This window comes from Schistocerca gregaria, chromosome 4 (assembly GCF_023897955.1).
Source record: "Schistocerca gregaria isolate iqSchGreg1 chromosome 4, iqSchGreg1.2, whole genome shotgun sequence".
Lineage (NCBI taxonomy): Eukaryota > Metazoa > Arthropoda > Insecta > Orthoptera > Acrididae > Schistocerca > Schistocerca gregaria.
This window is the reverse complement of record NC_064923.1, coordinates 55,562,935-55,581,149: the sequence shown is the minus strand read 5'-3', so window position 1 is coordinate 55,581,149 and position 18,215 is coordinate 55,562,935. Positions and strand designations below refer to the sequence as shown.

General features: G+C 40.0%; 1 non-coding gene across 1 annotated transcript; it reads right to left on the bottom strand.

Annotated features, from left to right (window-relative positions):
- Positions 1-2,066: 2,066 nt before the first annotated feature.
- Positions 2,067-2,141, bottom strand: Trnas-uga (transfer RNA serine (anticodon UGA)). The gene has a single exon. It is a non-coding gene; the product is annotated as a tRNA-Ser (tRNA).
- Between the last annotated feature and the right edge of the window lie 16,074 nt (positions 2,142-18,215).

The following is an 18,215-nucleotide window of genomic DNA, read 5'->3' as shown; positions in this document are numbered from 1 at the left end:
GATGACGGTTGACAAATGACACAAGTGTGGAGAAAGTGATGACCAGAGAAGTTTCTGCATGTTGAGTTCCATGGGCTCTGTGGGCTGCCGTTATCCTGTTGGAATGACACATCATTTTCCTGCTGCAAGAATGGCAAAAGAACTGGGCTAATAACATTCTGCCCGGACAAAGCAATGGTTCACATCCGTTTCCGAAATGCAAATATAAATGACAATTGTAACTTATCGCAACCCCGACCATAAGGCCTATGGTGGGACTAGTGTGGTTGAATGAAATAACATTGAGACATCACTCACCATGTCTGTCATACCCACAAATAAGCATCACTTGCTCACAGGCTGAATCTGCTTTCATCGTTAAAGTCTATGTCTTCCAAATGATACTCTGATAGCGTGAATAGCGCAAGTCGATGCTGTGCTGTGGGTGGAAGATAGGCTAGCCCCACTACTAATAATCAGTTTGCAACAGTTTGTGTTGGCACGTATGGGCTCATAAGCCCTTTCATCTGTGGTGTGGTGGATGTACGATCTGCCACTGTTGCCCTTACCATATGTCTGTCTAGACAGATGTATGTGCTGTGTGTAGGTACAGGATCTCTTTCACGTGAGTGACACGCCAAGTGAGGCAGTGCAGTGGTTAGCACACTGGACTCACATTTGGGGGATGATGGGTCAAACCAGCATCCAGCCATCCTGATTTAGGTTTTCCATAATTGACCTAAAACACTTCCAGCAAATTCTGGGATGGTTGCTTTGAAATGGTATGGCCGATTTTCTTCCCCATCATTGCCTAATCCAGTGGGACCAATGACCTCTCTGTTTGGTCCCTTCCCCCAAAGAAACTAACCAAGCAATGGGTGTGACAATATTCACATGATCACTGCCAAGAGTGACTGGGTGTGTTGTGTCAGTTGTGCAATGACAGTCTCCTCTTGATGACATGCAACACACAAAGGCTCTGTAGTCAGATGTGCTTGACAAGTAAATTTACTGCACTTCATAGAAACCTTCATTAATGAGTTGCCATTTTTTTCATTCCGCACACATGGTAATGCCCATTCTTCATCTTCTCTGATGGCTCTGGTGTCCAATGACAGCTTGGAAGGGAGTTTCCTTCTAACAGTTCGGACATCTGTCTTCAGTGACAAGATGTCCAATCTATTTTGCAAATGTTCATTTGTCAATGCAAATGCTAAATTCATCAGAAAATTACATCATATTTTTATGGTTCCTTTGGTTTTGAAAGTAAATACAAAATTTGGCAGTTTATCCCAGATATGTTTAGCATAGTGTAAAATAACACCATAGGTCAACTCTTTCTGATTTTGGAAACAGAAGAACCTGTAATCATTTTACCTACAGTATCCACTCCTCCTTCAGTGTGAATGTAATTAATAATGATAATTGGCTTTCCTGTTTTGGGGGTCGATATCATTCATATCATGCATTGTGGACAGGAGTATCAGCAAACAATTACTTTGTGTTGGGTACAAACAAGAGATTTATTAGCTTGGAAGCAAAATTTTGAAACTCCACAGGTGCAAAATTCAGGAGGTTTCTCCCTTTCCTTCTTGCGAAGAGTGCCTAGAATGGTCATTTTTTTTTCTCTAACACGTAATTTACACTGTATGTTAGTGTGCATACAAAATGTTTCTGATGTCTGGCAAGAGGGGGGGGGGGGGGGGGGGGGATGGCAGAGACAGGCAGTATCAGTACTTGATACTGTGTGCTTGGGATAAGCCAATAATCCTGGCATTTATGCAGGGTTCTTAATTGAGACAATTCATGTGCTTGAAAAACCAGAGAAAAATTCTCAGAAAACTTGAGCACTCATTGGCAATCCCTCAGTTCAGTGCATCAGCATTCGCATGTTGAGCCTTCAGCCGGAAATGAGTCTCATAATTGAAACGAGACAAGTAAAGCCTTGTCGGGAAGTGACGTTGATGGATGAAACGAGGAAACAAGTGATTTGTGATCCGCAACAAGATGAAATTTGTATCCATAGAGGAAAACGTCAAACTTACGAAGAGCATAAATAATGAAACTTCCTGGCAGATTAAAACTGTGTGCCCGACCGAGACTCGAACTCGGGACCTTTGCCTTTCACGGGCAAGTGCTCTACCAACTGAGCTACCGAAGCACGACTCACGCTCGGTACTCACAGCTTTACTTCTGCCAGTATCCGTCTCCTACCTTCCAAACTTTACAGAAGCTCAGTACCGAGCGTGAGTCATGCTTCGGTCGCTCAGTTGGTAGAGCACTTGCCCGCGAAAGGCAAAGGTCCCGAGTTCGAGTCTCGGTCGGGCACACAGTTTTAATCTGCCAGGAAGTTTCATATCAGCGCACACTCCGCTGCAGAGTGAAAATCTCATTCTGGGAGCATAAATAATGACAAAAGCTTCTTTTTCAATTTGAGAATACTTTCGTTGGTCATCCATGGGTGTTTTGGAGGCATAAGCAATAGGTTGTTCAGAACAGTCAGAAAAACGGTGCGCAAGGACTGCACCGATCCCGTATTGAGAGGCATCTGTGGCAAGAACAAGATGTTGGCCAGGTCCATAAGTAGCCAGGCACAGGGTCTGTTTCAGCATAGTCTTCAATTTCTGGAAAACCGCATCCTATGACGCAGACCAGTGAAAAGGTACATTTTTATGCAACAGGCGAAACAACAGCTGAGCCACCGAAGCTGCAGATGGTAAAAACTTGATAGTATGCTATTTTCCCTAAGAAGGCCTGCAGTTCCTTAACAGATGTAGGGTGAGGAAGGGCATCGATCATAGCGACAGTTTGCTGAAGCAGACAAATACCATCCCGAAAGAGTTGAAACCCCAAGTACGTGATAGATGCCTGAAAAAATTTTGATTTCTGAAGATTACACTTAAGACCAGCAGTCTGTAAGACATGAAAAACTATTCGGAGATTTTGAAGATGTTGTCCTGGTAATTTATACACCCAGGGACAGTGAGCAATAATTGTTCCAAGAATCACTGAAAGAGAGCAGGGGCACTGGCAACCCCGAATGGCAATCGTTGGTATTGATAGACACCAAAAGGCGTGTTAAGGACCAGAAACTGCCAGGAAGCAGTGTCGAGAGGAACTTGATGATAAGCTTCTAACAGGTCAAGTTTAGAAAAATACTGGCCTCCAGCAAGTTTAGTGAACAATTCTTCAGTTCAAGGCATAGGGTAAGTGTCGTTAAGGCACTGATCATTTACAGTGGCTTTGAAATCGTCGCAGAGACAAATATCACCATTTGGCTTACCAACAATGACAGGAGAGGACCATTCACTGGAAGTGATAGGAAGCAAGACCTCTGAAGCAGTGAGATGATCCAGCTCCCGTTTGACATAGGGCCACAGGAATGGGCCGAGCCCAAAAAAACTTAGGCTGAGCAATGGGTTTGAGTGTGATATGAGCTTCAAAGTCGTTTGCACAGCCTAACCCAGAAGAAAAAAAGGGACGAAAATGTCACTGACAAGGAATCCAATTGAACATAAGGAATAGCATCAGAGACGATATTGACAGTCATCTATGGAGAACCCAAAAACGCGAAAGGCATCAAAACCAAAAAGATTCTTCATGTTACTATGGCCAACAGCAAATATGGGAACAGTGTGAACGACAGATTTGTAAGATACCTCAGCATCAAATTGTTCCAAGAGAGAAATCTTCTGTTTTTTGTAAGTGACAGGATTAGAGAACCCAACTGAAGATACCTCTGAGAGTTGATAGTGGCAGCAGAAGCAGTATCCACCTGCATGCGAACCGCTCGACCAAGTATTTGGACAGTGAGGAATAACTTCCCTGAAAGGGAAGAAGTACAATTGACAGACAACACAGAATCAGGGGTTAGTGTCATGTTCATGAACATCATGTATGTGGTCAGATTTGCAAACGGATGACACATGACCCTTTTTATTTATTTATTTATCTTTTTTTTTTTTTTTGCATTTGTAACACATGGCACAATGTGGACAATCTTTTCATGAATGTTTCGTAAAACACTGCGGACTTGAAGGAACTTGCCGTAGGTTTTGCTGCAGTTTCTTAGAGGTTTGTTTACGGTTAGGCCAAGGCTGCACTTGGGAGTGTACTGCGGCCATGTTGGTTGGCCGGGACATGCCACATGCTTCGTCAACATCGCACAGAAGTTGTATTTCCTCGATGTCACACCATGCCTGTATTTGTGCTCCAGTGGTGCGAGAAATTTCTAAAGACTGAGTGAGGGATAGGACTTCATCTAGATTCGGATTTGCCAAGTGAAGGGCACGTTGCCTAACTTCTTTGTTGGGTGCCATTCGGATAATAGCCTCCCATACCATGGAATTGGCGTAGGATTCTTTGTGAACTTCAGTAACAAATTGACAGTTTCTACTGAGGCCGTGAAGTTCAGCAGCAAGCACGATAGGATTGATTTCGTTGTTTTTGACAACAATAAAAGGAAACACAAGAGGGTACCACATGCGTTTGCTTTTGAAAATAGATGGTCAGAAGTGAGAACATTTCAGCAAAGGACAAGACACAAGATCTTTCAAAGGAGCCAATTGTGATGACAACCAATACATTTGAGGTGAAATCCATGAAAGGAACAGAGACTTACATGTTTGTTCATCCGCGACATGAAATGCAAGAAATCATACCAACCTTCTGCCGTCTTGTCATAAGGAGGAAAAGGAGATAGAGATGATGACAAGAGGCGACGAAATCACGAATCGCATTTGTGAGAAGCATTAGCTGTTCTATGAGACCTTGCATAGTTGCTCAAGTAGCCATGGAAACATGTGGGTCAATGATGGAAAAGAAAAATCCCATCCTCGTTGCCAAGAAAAATCCCATCCTCGTTGCCAATCGTAATAACTTAAAGTTGAACAAATATATTTCAATGAAGACGCAATACATGAAAGTAACAGATCAAATAAACAGAGTAAGATATGTGTAGACTTTAACAGTCAAATCATAACTGAGCCCAAGTCTAGTGGCCGCTGGCAGGCTGGCTGCTTATGTGGCGCTGCCGCTGCTGCATGGCTGGCAGATATCGCCGCATGTAGAGGACGCCCGTAACTGCGCGGCGGCACTTGGAAAGATCGGCGAGTCACAATACTCTCCATGGCTGATATGTTGTGGGAAATCATTTATATACACCAGAAATAATACAGGGCCTAGTACACTTCCTTGAGGGACTCATATATCTGATCCACAATTTATCAATATTAGTTTCTTGATGTACTTTGATCCACTGGAGACATGTGTGATCTCTACTGACTGAACTCTTTTTTTCTAGATATGAGCTAAACCATTAGAGAACCACTCTCCTTACTCCTAGTGCCTCTAATTTATGATACAGCTTCTGGTGGTCAACTAAATCAAATTCCTTAGACAGGTCTAGGAAAAAGGCCAGTTACATAGCTGTTCTCATCTAGTGCTTCTAAAATTGTTTTTGTAAATTGTGCTATTGCAGATTCTGTACCTCTACCAGGCCTGAAACCATGCTGGTCATTGCAGAGGAGGTTGAATTTACTTAGATAGTTCAAAAACCTGTTTTTCATTTTTGTTTCTATCGCTTTGGAAACGCATGACAATAGGGCTGTTTGTCTGTAGTTCTCAACATTTTCTACGTCACCTTTTTTGTGAACTGGTAAAATTGTGGTGTGCTTCAGATAGTCAGGGAAGCAACCAGTTTTGAAGGATTCTGTTAGTGGAGCTTTGATACCGTTTATGCATTTTTTTTTTCAGCAGACACATTGGATTTCATCTAAACCTGCCAAGTTTTTGTTGTGTAATTGCCTTACAACATTGCAAACTTCCTCATCAGTAGTTGGAAGCAATACCATTGAGTTTGCTATATGGTTCTATATTGGTTGATTAGCACTTTTTTGGAAAAAAATTTCTGTAATTTCATTGCAATGCTGCTAAAGTAGGTCTTCACATAATTTGCTAATTCGTTCAGGTTACTTTCTAAGTTTTACTTGTTCCTGATTTGTGTGTTTGTACCTCTCTGTTTCACAGTTTAGCCCATGGCTAAATTTATGAAGCTATTATTGGCTGATTTTCTCTCTCTCTCTCTCTCTCTCTCTCTCTCTCTCTCTCTCTCTCTCTCTCTCTCTCTCGCTCTCTCTCTCTCCTTCGCTCTTTCTCCTTCGCTCTCTCTCTCTCTCTCTCTCTCTCTCTCTCTCTCTCTCTCTCTCTCTCTCTCTCTCTCTCTCTCTCTCTCTCTCTTTAAAATATAGTACCTTCCTGTACATCCTTTTGTAGTTTTTGTAGTAGTGCAAAAAAACTGGATCACTATTGTCCTTTTTAATGGAGTTTAGGTATTTACACATTTGAGCACTTTTTCCAATTCCTTTAGTAATCCATTTATTGTTGGTAGATGTTCCAATGGGAATTAATGCTTTGGGGAATGTTTCTTCAAATTTTAATTTAAACTCTGACATAAAATTGGAGATCTTGCTATTCACTTTAGTTTCTGTGTATACTCCTTCCCAACTTTCATGTGCTAACTTAAAGGAAAACTCTTGCAAAGCTGATGGAGAGTAAACTCTTTTATATACATGCAGTTTTGATTCTTCTTTTTACAGAAGCTTTTACTTTTATAATGTGACATAGATGGTCAGACAGTCCCAGATTTTTGACAAGTACATCACAGTTTTACAGTTTTCTCTGCCTACATCTGTAGCTACATGGTCAATGGCAGATGATGAATGTGTGGCTATTCTTGTTGCACAGTTGACTAGTGAGGAGAGAAAAAAACTATGTAGGATATTCATAAATGTGTTACTGGTGTCATCTGTTTTATTTGTATTTATGTTAAAGCCCCCACACAGAAGGATATTATGTTTCAGAGTCAATGATAGTTTTAGGCTTTGTATAAGTTTTGAAAAGGATATCTTTAAATTAGCACTGAGAGAATGATATACACATAATATAGTTACTTTCTTGGTCATATTTATAGCAACTCTCTCTATTGCTGACACTTCAAAGTCTCTGTCTACACTTAGTGTGATAATATCATTTCTGACGTTAAATTCAATCCCGTTCTTAACATAAGTACAATACCTTTCATTGTGTTTCTGCAATAAGAACATGCTTGGAAATATGAGGGTAAATTAATATATAAGATTTCACTTTCTTTACACCAGTGCTCTGTAATACAGATAACAGATGGAATGATCATATAAAGTTGATCATCAGTAAAGCAGATACCAGACTGAGATTCATTGGAAGAATCCTAAGGAAATGCAATCTGACGACAAAGGAAGTAGGTTACAGTATGCTTGTTCGCCCCACTGCTTGAATACTGCTCAGCAGTGTGGGATCCGCACCAGATAGGGTTGATAGAAGAGATAGAGAAGATCCAACGGAGAGCAGTGCGCTTCGTTACAGGATCATTTAGTAATTGCGAAAGCGTTACAGAGATGATAGATAAACTCCAGTGGAAGACTCTGCAGGAGAGACGCTCAGTAGCTCGGTACGGGCTTTTGTTAAAGTTCCGAGAACATACCTTCACCGAAGAGTCAAGCAGTATATTGCTCCCTCCTACGTATATCTCGCGAAGAGGCCATGAGGATAAAATCAGAGAGATTAGAGCCCACACAAAAGCATACCGACAATCCTTCTTTCTACGTACAATACGAGACTGGAATAGAAAGGAGAACCGATAGAGGTACTCAGGGTACCCTCCGCCACACACCGTCAGGTGGCTTGCGGAGTATGGATGTAGATGTAGATGTAGATGTAGATGTAGATGTAGATGTAGATGTAGATGTAGATGTAGATGTAGATGTAGATGTAGATGTAGATGTAGAGTGCTGTCCAAGATTTGTAACTCGACTTCCAGCTGTTGCACTTTGTTTTTTACACACTGAGTATTTTGGTGGAGTACTGTTAGACATTTAATGTTACTTATCTTGATGGCTTACTTTTAGTCATATCTGCAATTAAAAAATCCTTCAGATGTTGAGGTGGTGTCCTTTTCTGTCTACTTGGTGCCCAATGGATGGTTGTTTCCATGTCTGCTGCTGTTGATGGTGATGCTGTTGTTGGCATTGATGTTGCGATTATTGTTTGTACTGCTGCTCCTGCTATTGCTGGGATTTCTGTTACTGCTGTCGGTGATGCTGCTGTTGATGGTGATGTAGTTGTCGGCAATTTTGCTTCGATTATTGTCTGTACTGCTATTGGTTGTGTTTGTTCTGCTGCTTTTTTTTGTTGCTAGTATCATCTGTGATGAGATGGCTTCTCCATTTTGAGTTGATGCAATAAAAGGCATGAGGTTTTTTGTGTACATCATCTCAGCCATCTCATTTATTCTAGAACCTATGAACTTTTTCCCATGAATATTTAAATGCATACCATGCCTAGTGAAGTGTTTCCTTTCCAAGAATTTCACATCTAGGAAGTTTGTTTCTGTATGCTTTGCATATATTGTGAAATTGCCTGTTGGTCTTAAAATTTCCTGGTTGATGCAGGATGTTTCTATTAGGTCATATCTGTGTGGTATTCCAATCACTATTACACTTTCATTTTTTACTGTATCTATGGTTTTCCGGAGGTCACGAACAGCACTTTTTAGTTCATTGCAATAAAAATCGTTTGCAACACCAATTATAACCAAAACTCGATATTCTTGTGTAGTGTTATCACGCTGCCTGTTCCTTATAACTTCGTTCATAGGGGCCCCAGGTTTTACATATCTGGTAGCTCTAAGATTGCGTTTTTTTTGCAAGATTTTTGCGAGATTGCGACCATGACTCTATGAGTAAACAACTAACTTGGATTTCCTAAGATATGTATTTCTGCCATTACTGCCTTTTGGGGCAATGCTATTTCTATATTTTCGTATATCAGCAGCGTCTGTTAGTTGGCAATCACTATCATTAAAGTCTTCCTTGTTTGCTTCTACACCATCTAGAATGGCGAAATTGTTCAGTAGTTTTTTAGACCAAGGCCTGCTGTAAGCACTTGCTGATTCACAGTTTTTGTTTTCAAGAGGATTCCTCCATACTTGCTTTAGATTTTCTAGAACTTCTACGTATTTTCTAGCTGCATTTATATTACAATATAAATTTAGATCACAATATAAAGCTTATAGAACACATTTAGTTAAATTCTGGCATTTCCTTTGATACTTGGAGACCATTACACAGTTGACCACAATCACACGAGATTTTATCTGAGTTCAATTTCACAAAACAACTTGAGTGGTACCATTTATGCGTCACTGAGCATGCTCTAATCCCTTTTTTCACTATAATGTCACATGAACAACACTATACTGATGACAATAACTCAAAATTTATGGAGCAATTTACCACAGTTTGTATATATGCTGCCATCTTGACTCTGTTCCATAGCACAATACCTCTATCTGTGAAATGGCTCTGCAAAAATATTAACAAATGTGACATTCAAGAAAAAGCCTGTGGTCTTGGTTAAGAAAATGTTGTCTTTGTATCAACACAAACCTGAATACTTTTTACACCCATATTTTATGTCACAGCTACAAAAACTGTTGCACATTCTTTGACAGCCTTCAAGGAAGTCTGAAGAAAACTGCTAGTCATAACTGTATAGTAATTGTAATAACCTGTAGTTCCTTACACAATGTGTGAAGCATGGCAATCTGAACACTGGATTGGGGTAATGCAGTGCTTGTGATATTAAGAAGTACAGTCCAGTGTTCCTTCCGACAGGCATGCACGTCCAAAGCAACAGTGCATCATACTTCTGAACTACACAGAGCGTGACTATCTCCTAACACCAGGTAAGTGACATTTAAATAAAAATGTGTATTTCAATTAAAATATTTCGCCCGTACTCTAGTGTACATAGTGAATGTAAGAAATAGAGATGAAGACACATTGTTGACAATAAGTGGAAGTTTGGGTTTGCCCATGAATTGTGCTTCGATAGGCTACTGGTAAGGCTACCTTGTGCAATATGTTGCACTGCATGGTACAGGAATTCGTTGCCTCCACCAATAGTGTGTTGCATTCTTTTAGTGCCAGTTCTTCCTCTGCCTCCCTTTCTCGTGGCGTTGGAATCACAAAATATCAACCAGTTACAGTCTGCCTGAATGTGAAGAACTTTCCACCTGATGACATTTATACAGAATTGGAAAATGAATTTTCACTCTGCTGCTAGGTGCATGCTAATTATAAGCTAGAAATTTTCTGACAGATGGAAACTCTACGTCAGACACTGTCTTGAACATGGCATCTTTTGTTTTTGAAGGCAAGTGCTCTACCGACTGAAGTATCTAAGCACGAGTCGTGAACAGCGCTCACAGATGTACTTCCCCCAGAGCCTCATCACATACATGATTACTGAAGTTCTTTTTCATAACTAATGAGACTAGCACTCCTGGAAAAAAGGATATTTTGAAGGTACAGTTTAACCACAGCCTGAGGGATCATTTACAGGAGTGTTAGTCCCAAAAGGCAAAGTTTCTGAATTTGAGCTCTAGTCTGGCACACAATTTTAATCAGTGTGAAAGTTGTCTTGAGGACAATTCAGAACCTCACTCATGATCACATCATGGCATTCTGATCTCACCTGTACCCTCATCTTTAGGATCCTTGCTCAGTTCATGATCTAGATGGAGTGACAAACCTCAGTCAATCTGTTCCAATATCTTGTCTCAAAACACAGTTTTCAAACCATGCTCTTGTTGTGGGCTTCAGTCCAAATACTGGTTTGATGCAGCTGCTCTTAATAACACAAAAATACCATTTACACTTGGTTCTATTTTTGCACCACTGAAATTTCAAAACTGCTTGGTGTTAATTTTAATGATCTACTCCTAAAACTGTGTGTGCGACAGCTTATGTCCTCGGTATGTATGGGCTAACCTAATTAGCACTGAATTTTTCTCCTTTCCACAATTCAAACTTCTCCTTCTCCACAATTGTGGCCATAACATCAATTATTTTTTGTGAGAGAATTAGTGAGGTTTCTCATCTTCAGACTTACCACATGTGATATTGCTGATAACCAGAATACCACTTCATGCAAAACAGAAAGACCTCACCTACAAAAATAATCACAGGGTGAAAGACTTTCTGGGATCTGTATCATGTCAGAAACAGGCTGCAAGATCTTTTACCCATAGGTTGGAACAACATGCAAGTATTACAGAGATTGGGAAGTTAAATGAGACTTCCTGGAGGAAAGGTGACTTCCTTTTTGAGGAATGCTGTTGAAATAATTTAGAGAACCAGCATTTGAAGCTGACTGCATAACAATCCTACTGCTGGCAGCATACATTTCACATAAGATGAGAGAGAAATTAGGGCTTGAATGGAGCAGATAATTGTTTTCCCCTTGCTCTGTTTGCAAGTGAAACAGAAATGGAAGTGACTATTTGAGTTAAAGGATACCTTCAACCATGCACTATACCATGGCTTGCAGACTACGTATGTAGGTGTAGATGTATACAAAATGAAACAACGTATACCAGATACCATTCCCTTACATCTTCATGGTGTAAAAAGTGATTGCTACTAAGTCTGCTCTGTTTAACCCATCTAGTGGCTAATGGTGCTCCCTCTGGATCACAGAGTCCTGGGTTCGATTCCGAGCCCTGTTGGGTATTTTCTCCACACATTGACTGGGTGTTTGTATAGTTCTCATCATTTCATCATCATTCATGAATGTGGTGAGACTGGACTGAGTAAATTTTAGGGTTTGTACAGGCACTGATAACTGCCCAGTTGGGCACCCCACAAACAAATCATCATCATCATCATCATCATCATCTCTTCTACCCTGACTGTTGACTCTACTATCAACTGTGTCATCATCATTGTAATTGTTGTCATTGGTGTTGTTGCTTTTGTTGTTATGTGGTACTGTCTCCCATAGGATTTGTTGTGGTTGGCAGGAGAGCCAACCGTATGGTTAAAGGAGGCCGAAATGCACGCGTCTCAGCTCACGCAGGCTGGCGCGAGGTCTGGAACATGACTAGGGAATTAGAATTGAGAAAAATGGACGTATCTGATGGAATACTTAACTTTAATCCATTCATGGAGAATGTCGCTCTTTATGGTGCGTGATTCACAATATCAATAGCAACAGATAATGGCGCCTTGCTAGGTCGTAGCAATTAACGTAGCTGAAGGCTATGCTAACTATCGTCTCGGCAAATGAGAGCGTAGAAGTTAGTGAACCGTCGCTAGCAAAGTTGGCTGTACAACTGGGGCGGCGAGTGCTAGGAAGTCTCTCTAGACCTGCCGTGTGGCGGTGCTCGGTCTGCAATCACTGATAGTGGCGACACACGGGTCCGACGTATACTAACGGACCGCGGCCGATTTAAAGGCTACCACCTAGCAAGTGTGGTGTCTGGCGGTGACACCACAGGATTATTTCTTCAGTCTGCAGATCCAACCTGCACAAACTGTTTCTACTCATAGCTATTACTGCTGAACCTATGGCCATAATTGTTGTCATTGTGCATTTGTGGGTTCTCAGGCTGCTGATCTCTGTATCATACTCATTTAGGAATCTTCCTCTTTGATTTTCAGTTATTTGGTCTATATGGCAGTGGCAACACCTCTAGCTTCCTTCAGTAACCGAAGAATCACACTCAAAAATTCAATTTGTAATATTCCAGTTTCTGTAAAAGCCTTTCAAATGTTTATACAAGCAAGCTACTGCAAAACTAACATTTAATGTGCCTAACTGTAGATGAGACATTCAAAAAATTGTTAGTTTCCCCCCAACACACACACACCTATTATTGTATTTCTTTTACATATTGGTGCTATTTGATGTAGTCTGTCTGTCTGGTTAGTAAAATTAGGCATCAGACGTTACTAAGTAGCCAGTTTGAATTTACTCCGAAGGTACATACACCGACACATAAATTTCTACCCATGAGCCTAAGATGTGAGGCTATTTTGAAAATTGCTCTTGTTATACATTAACAGCCTTTGCAAAGTGTTCTACTGTGTTTGTGTGCAGCCTATTAATGAGCAGCAGCAGGCTGCCAGTGTGACAGCACTGCAGCAGAAAGTGAAAAATGTAAGCTGTCCTAATATTAATCTGACTATAATTGCGACATCTTGTCTCAAAACACAGTTTCCAGATTTTGTCCTTGTTAAAGAAAGCTGCATCAAACCATTCATTGGACTGAAGACGACAACACACAGATAACATTTACTGTCGGCTCTATTTTTGCACTGCTAAAATTGAATATTGCTTGTTGTTCACTTAAATAATCTACCCTTAAAATTGTTTGTTGGGTAAGAAATTCAATAATGAGAAAAGTTTCTGCTAACTTTGAACTACATTTGGCAATGACCTAAGTCAGTCACATTCAAAGTTTCCTCATCCCTCACAATTGTCCTCTTAAATTTCATTATTGGCTGTGATTGATTTGGCAAGATACCTTCTTTCTCGCAGCTACCAATGTGATATCACTAAAAAAGCAAATCTCGTTATTCATTATCTACCTCACTGTTGAGTTAATTACTTCTTGACTTGTCACTTTTGTGAGAGACTTTCTTTCGAAGGATTATTTCCTGGGTTCATGGATGTAGCCTTAACAATCTTAACATTATATGCCACTGATCTCTGCTAGTCATCACTTTACTGAATGTAACTGACATAATTATTTTTATTCCTTTGTGGGCAGGGGGTAAAAGAGCCAACGTGTGTGGGAGTGGGGTGGTATATACAAATCATCCTCTGTAGCTACTTGACGTTATCAGTCAGGAACAAAATTTAACAAATACTTATTTTGTAGAAGGCTTTTTAATGCTTAAATATCATCATTGCAGTGGTTTTCTGGTATTATGTGCCTTAGCCTTACATGTAAGTTTGTCAAATATGTGATAACCAGTTTTGCAGGACTACATGGATTGTCAGAAACTGTTATATATTTTGAACCACGTACCTGAGGAAATAGGCAAGACTTGTAAAAAGTCAGATTGTTGGAAATTTCTGAGCATGATGTTGTTTGATACCAGCTTATCCTGGTTGTAATCAGTAGTTCTAAGGGAACACATAACAGGACATGTGGTTCTTGTATGGAAGAGGCCAGATTCTGATACCCAATTCCCCTTCTAAGGACCTGCACATCAAACTTGAGCTTGTGACTGGTAGGGCACAAGAGAGCCAGTGAGGAATCAAACTGCTCTATCCAAGTGCTAGGGTGGATGTTACTACCAGCATTCCAAAACACTTGAAACTTCCAGGCGAGAAAAGAAGAGTTTGAACTGAAAACCGTTGAAGTCTTTTACCTGCAAGTTTTTTGTGATCTCTCAAATTGTATGACGAATGTATTGAAACTAAGAAAGATCGTACTCATGGGAGCTTGTCTTAATGTTAGGAGTCATGCTGTTCATTATGGCACCCATCATTTCTTGCTACTGTTGTAGTATCCTCTGTTGATGACCAAACTTTTGTTCCACCTCAGTCATTTGAAATAGAAGAACATTGATGGAATTTGGTTCTGTGCCTGATGGCACGGGGGGATCTGGCACCCCTGGCATCATCATGGGGTAGCATTCTCCTGAGGTCACTTGTATTATTTCTCTTTAATTACTTTAAAGTACTGGAGCACTAGAGGGCTTACCTGCTGTAACAGTAGGATCTGACAAGGAGCCAGCGGCTGTGGGACCAATAGTCCATTTCTCCTTCAGCCATTGGCATTTGTCAGGTCACTGTGCAGCCTTCTGATTCTGTTCAATGTAACAAAATTGTAAAGTGAAATTGGGCAAATGAAACTACAGTAGTGTTTGTGTTCTCCAGTGGTTTTATAGTAACAAACTACATTCCAAGAGTATATGCAATGCTGTTAGTTTTTGGGGAATACCAAGTGGGCTGTGGCATGAACGGGAATTCAGATTGAGGAGTGAAGCATGCAAGATAATTGGTGTGGTTATGCAAAACACTTTGCCAGGTTATTAAATGTAGTGGTTAGCGCATCTGCCTAATGAGCAGGAGGCCTGGGTTCAAATCCTGCCAGTCATAATTAATTTTCATTCATTTCAGGCTCCATATATATATCATTGGTGTTTGAGGCCTCCGGAACTATATAATTCCAATTGAGTAAATTATGTTGCTTTAGTGTTTCCACTACTAACGTAGGTGTCTGTTTGTGTAACCTTGCATTGTGCCCTAAAGAAATATGAGAATCACAAGGGAAAGTCAATGACTAAATTGCAAAACACAACTAAATGCTAAATATTAAACCAGATGATATGGTAACAGGCTATCAGGACAGGAATGTACTGACAAGTACAGAGGCCAGTGTAATAAATGTAATTTGAAATAGCAGCGCAGTCAGAGGAAGAGAAGCATGCACAGGCAGCATTGAACATATGCCAGTGTCCTTGTGCCATGTGCCACACCATTGACAGGAACAAATTCCTCACTTTTAATAGTTATTGCTGAATTGCTATTCAGTACCGAAAGTCAGTATTCAGAATGAATACACATTACCAAGTTGCAAACTGATGCACTGAACACTTCAGCACAGAGATGACACATCATACGCTGAAGCCCTTAATACGTTACCCTGCGAAGAACAGCAACCAAAAGATGACGATACATGCTCTACCCTTTCCCTCGTGAACTATCTTGTCAATGATATTCTTCATCCACAGTTAGTGCATGCCTGACCACCATTCCAAATTTAATACAGATTTTCAAATATTGCAAATGTGAAGAACACAGTTGTTCAGATAGTAGAAATTGAGCACCATTTCTTTGTAGGTACATATTGTAACATTTTATATTATGCATTACTGAAAACGTGATAGCTGCTCAATATACCATTTTTACTCTTCTCTTGTTTTATTCATTTATCTTTCTTATAAATGTTAATCCACAAATTTCTGGTTGTATGAACTTAAAAGGAAAATTATGTTGAATGCGGTAAATAATGGAGGTACTGCTACTGATCTGGACACGGTAGTGACACAGGTCGGCACCTCAGAGATGGGAAATAAATGCTACTACTTTTTCCAGGTTTCAAAATAAGAGGAGGAGGTGAGAGCTAAACTTTGAGTTTTACATTTGTTAATTAGGCTCCCACACTTTGTTGATTGGTGAGGGGGGTGGGGGGGGGGGGGGGAGGGGTTTATCATGAACGCAGTTGACATAAAATGTTCAGCCACATTTTGAAAGCTCCTACTCTTCAATTGTCATGAAGCACATTTAACTCTAAATGGGTTCGGTCTGCTGTTCATTAGTCAGCAATTTAGAAAGAATGAAAGTGTTTTATTATCTGTAGCAATATTACATCCCTGTCATGGAAAGTGCATCTCAACCAGTAACTACGTACTTTCTCTCCCGGTGAGTGAGTGCGTGAGTGAGTGAGTGAGTACATGAATTGTGAATGTCACAGTAAAAGTTTCAATAACCCTGTTACCCTCATACTTTCCTGCACCAAGGGAAAATAAATGGCCTCGGAACCAATGTAGAAATTTTGCTTAAATCAGGATGATGAAGTATCAGTGCCTCACACAGCTGGTTTTAAATTAACTTAAATGCTTCTTGATATTCCTTATTCCATTTCCAAATGGGAATAGACTTGTGAAGATAAACAAATTCGAGGTTGAAAACTGTGATGGAAATTACTTGTACTGTGTGACTTTCAGTTGTCTACAATATTTCGGTGCAGGAAAGTTTCTCACTGGTCCATTTTTGTCAGATCAGATTTGATTCCACACAAAGAACACGTGCCCAAGAAAATTGTTTTGTGACTTGGCGCATTCTTATTTATCCATCTTTAATGCAACTGCTGTTCCACTAAATGCTTCAATTACATAGCATAGAATGTCTAAATGTTCTCCCTAAAGACAGCACTAATCAGAATATCACCTACATAATGCTGAGTGTGTCAATAATTCTTCTCTTAGAACTTCTGTTAGTGCTGTAATAAAGGACACTGATGACACTGACAGACTGATGGGTATTTGTTTAAACTGATAACACCTTCCATTCAACAGAATGCCTGTATTTTTCCAGCTATATCTTCATCTTCCAGATAGTTACATTGTACAGAAAACCACATCATTGCTCCATGAGCATCAGTTAGTATATGCACACTGCCATCCCTTTTTGCTAAAGTGTGGATTGGATTAGAACATTCACTATCTGAGTGTTAAATTACCTGATTCTCCAACATACCCTTAATTACTTTATTAACTACTGCTTTCTTGAGCAAGGGTACTGGAACCAGTATGCTGTGGAATGATTCATGATTCTTAACTACAGTTTTACAAGTTCAACACCTGATCAGACCAGGTGTTTTTATAATAGATCAACATAACACCTTAATATTTCTACTTGTTCCTTCCGTTTAGCTACATGCATGTCTACTAATTTTCGAATCATACTGTGGGTACTATAAAGAGCATCTTAATCATTATTCTCATGGCACTCAGCATCTTCCTCGGACTTAAAAAAATTTGCAGTTCCCCCTTTTGTTGAAAACGAATCAGCTCATATTTATGATTGCAGCACCCTAATCATCTACCTTGATGAATACTGAAACACTTTCCTCTTCTATTCCCTGCACTATTCAAACAGAAATGATGTGTAGGAGAATGCATTTACAAAGCTATTCAGAATCAGTCAATTCTGTGAAATAAACTGATATTAAATGATCCAAAAATGAATACCCTCTCCTCACACATACTTTTTCTGAATTCTGAACTTTACACAGGGTACTTTTTTGGCTCTCTATTATGTGGAAATCAACACCTATTTCTTTCAGGTACTGTTTATATTGTATATGTTTCACAGATTCTTTGTTAATAAAACTTAACATAGCACAGCATCACTATTCGAAACTCGAAAAAGATGCTCTTATAGTAGTTTGTGCACCACAAAATTTTTACAGATTCTAATATGGCAATGAAGTTCCACTTAGCCACAAGTCAATCTGTCAGTTTCCTTGTTTAACCCATTTTCTGCTTTATCAGACAAATCCACTCACCACCTTTCAATATCAGGGATTCCAGTTCATGTCACAGGATGCAAATGCTGATACATTGCCTTGAGTGCCCATCAAGGCTCCATATAGAAGTCAGAACTCTTTGCCTTTACAAAGGTCTGCTTGTGTCTGTGTATGTGCGGATGGATATGTGTGTGTGTGTGTGTGCTCGCGCGCACGAGTGTATACCTGTCTTTTTTTCCCCTTAAGGTAAGTCTTCCTGCTCCCGGGATTGGAATGACTCCTTACTCTCTCCCTTAAAACCCACATCCTT